This window comes from Octopus bimaculoides, chromosome 24, assembly GCF_001194135.2.
Source record: "Octopus bimaculoides isolate UCB-OBI-ISO-001 chromosome 24, ASM119413v2, whole genome shotgun sequence".
Taxonomy (NCBI): domain Eukaryota; kingdom Metazoa; phylum Mollusca; class Cephalopoda; order Octopoda; family Octopodidae; genus Octopus; species Octopus bimaculoides.
The window spans coordinates 20747866-20751306 of NC_069004.1; the positions used below are offsets into that span (position 1 = coordinate 20747866).

Below are 3441 nucleotides of genomic sequence, written 5' to 3' on the forward strand. Positions count from 1 at the left end.
AGTGACGTCCCCAAACCCCTCTCTTTGCAGCCTCATTTAATGCAAGTGAACCATCATCCATGCAGACACATTTCTCTCCTATGACATCACAATTCCCTCTCACACACTGTCTTGCAACACGAAATACTTTAAGTCTTTGGTAGCCACGGCGCAGAACATTGGCAAACTTTTTCTTATCTGCTTCCCCTCTGGCTAAATAAACCTGTATCCTAGCTTAGCCTTCTCGTATTCTGATACAATTCCTTGCTACCTCCGTTCTTCCAGTCCTTCCAAGCCTGTTTCTTTTCTCTAATAGCCCTGTCAACCACATTGTTCCACCACCACGTTACCTTGGGTTGAGAGAGGACTTTGCACCATCCACAGATCTGGTCAGTGGCTCTCAGCAAGTTGTCTTCCACATTATGTGATGCTATATCCCCTTCTATTTCATCAAAGGTTTCGAGTAATATGTCTCTAAATCTCTGTCCACTTGCAGGATCTTTAAGCTTCCAGACCCTTCTCCTCCAAGATGGTCTTCTTCTGGGCATCCATTTAGCTCTGATCCCGAAGTCCCTAACTATTAATCTATGTTGTGGGGTACATTTTTTACCTGGGAAGGTTTTGGCATCTATAAGCAGCCCTCTTTCCCTTTATCTGGCAAGGATGTAGTCAATTTGGCTAGTGTGTCTGCCAGAACGATTGGTGACTAGCAGGTTTCCTGAAGTTGGTATTGCAAATCATAAGATTATTTGCATTGCAGAACTCCAGTAGTCTGGTTCTCTCTTCATTGCCGGAACCAAAACCATAGCCTCCATGTACGCCATGGAAGGCCCCTGCATGTTGTCCAACATGTCCATTGAAATCACCAGCCACAAAGAGAAGGTCCCTGTCATTCGTCAACAAGGTAGTCTGCAATAGGGTGTCATAAAATCGGTCTTTCTACCTATCTGGTAACCCCGTTGAGGGGCATAGGCCAAGATAATGGTAGCTAACCTATGGTGAAGCACTAATCTAATCTTAACTACTCTGTCACATACTCTGACCACCTCGATTACCTTATCAACCTATTTCTCCGCAAGAAGTATACTCATGCCCCTGACCCCGCCAGTGTTCCCTGCCCAGTGTCCCAAAATGCTAGTGGCCTCTCCACCATCTCACTGACCCAATCTTTTCTCCACTTGATGTTGGCTGGTAGAAGAAGTGGCTTCCTTCTTGCTGCTCTGCCATAGTAACCAAGTTTGTGGAGATACCTGATAGCTGTTCTGGGACTGACATCAGCTTGTTCTGCTATGTCAGAGGCCTTTCAACAAGGATTATCCTCCACATTTCTTTTAGCAAAGAGAAAGGTCCTGTCAGAGGGCCCTGGTTGATCTGGGTGAGGTGATGTAGACTCCTTTCCCTCTCTGGTGCATTGCACAATCACTCTATTAACTGTAGAAAGTGGGATCCCAAGGTTTTCTGCGATTTTACACTGACTATATCCACCTTCAGAATGACCCACACTACAGCCCCTTTGAAATTCAGACAGTTCCAAGGCTTCTTTTGTACATGGCATAATTAAACAGTCACATATAAGGCGGTGAGCTGGCAGAAACGTTAGCACACCGGGCGAAATGCTTAGCGGTATTTCGTCTGCTGCTACGTTCTGAGTTCAAATTCCGCCGAGGTCGACTTTGCCTTTCATCCTTTCGGGGTCGATTAAATAAGTACCAGTTACGCACTGGGGTCGATATAATCGACTTAATCCGTTTGTCTGCCCTTGTTTGTTCCTCTCTGTGTGTAGCCCCTTGTGGGTAGTAAAGAAATAACATATAGAATCTGAAACATAAAAATGTCAATTAATAAAAAGATATAAATCTTTACAAGTTAGAATAAACATAAAATGATGTTTTGTGGGGTGTCTATTTACTTCTGTTGTGTGTGTGTGTGTGTATAAAGGGTTTCCACCCAGTTTTTATCTACCAAATTCATTCACTCACAAGGCAGTTGTTGACCAGGAGCTATAGTAGAAGACACTTGCTCAAGGTGGTTGCAAAGTAAACTTCTTAAATTGGGCGAGCTTTAAATGATCAAATGTTGTTCAGCCATAATTATTCCCCCCTTTTTATTCTATAAGTATAGTATTCCTTGGACTACACTATCCAATGTGTCCTTTGTTAAGAATGTAGGGGGGTTTAACTTAAAAAAGAAAAATATGGCTGTGCTTATTACTGTTGTTTAGTGGCAGTTGTATCCTGAATGATCAAAGGCAGACCAAGTCTCATAAGCATTCTAACTGTGACTAACTCTATGTTCCTTTTTATTCTTTTCCCCCACTGACATGGTGAATCTTGGACTATATCCAATGTGTCCACTCTTTTTTAAGATAAGCGCAGATGTGGCTGTGTGGTAAGAGGCTTGCTTCCCAAGCACATGCTGGAGCACTGCCTTCAAGAGTCATAGTTAATCACATTAATCTCAGTACCTCCTTCAATCTTATACTTGGCTTCTCGGTCTGTTTATCCGACCACTAAACTATATTTTTGACACAAAGAGGCGCATCAACACTCATGTAAACATATACACAGACATGAACATAAGCACACACACATATATCATTATCAGTGTCATTATTTTAATATCCACTATATACAAGCATGTCCCTTACATCCCTCTTCAGCTGAGCAGTCCTAATTTTGGGTGCTCATGTGTGCTGGTGCCACATAAAAAGCACCCATACTGATGCCATGTAAAAGCACCTGTGCCAGTGCCATGTAAAAGCACCCATGCGAATACTGTGTAAAGGCATCCAGTACTCTCTGTAAAATGGCTGGTGTTAGGGAAGGCATCCAGCTGTAGAAATTAGGCCAAGGTAGCTCTTCATCTGGCCAGCTCATGTGAAACCATCCAACCCATGCCAACATGGAAAATGGATGTAAATGATGATAATGATGATGATTTTCCTTGCTTGATGAAATCCATTTAAACATTTTCTACTGTTGGATGCCCTTCCTGTCACCAACCCTCTCTTGTTTCTAAGCAAGGTAATATTTCCCCAGGCCAGACATGTTTTCCTGGAAGATTGGAAATGAAGAACATCACTTGTGTGAATGTGATGTTCATTTACAACTATCACAGGATTTCAAGACAAGGACACACACACACACACACGTCTGTCCACTGTATATATATATATATATATATATATATATATATACTATAAAAGGCAAATTTTCTCTGTGTGTGTGTATGTTTAAAATTCATACATTTACACAATTCCAAATTTCTTCGATTAAACAATCGCAATTAATATTCTAAATACAATTTGTTAGGTCACTGCGTCATTTTTTCACTCCAAAAATTTCCTAATAACGAATATAATCCATAAAACTACACGAGTAAACATTTTCTCTCTAATAAAATCTAATTTCCTCTTTCTAATACAAATCCTTTCAACTCCTACTTTCTCTTATGAACCTTTAC

General features: G+C 41.2%; 1 protein-coding gene across 1 annotated transcript in view; it reads left to right on the top strand.

The window, feature by feature from the left end:
- The window catches only part of LOC106876782 (sodium-dependent phosphate transporter 1), a 204552-nt gene that overhangs the window by 86287 nt on the left and 114824 nt on the right, over positions 1-3441 (top strand). The gene's annotated exons all lie outside the window — the stretch shown is intronic.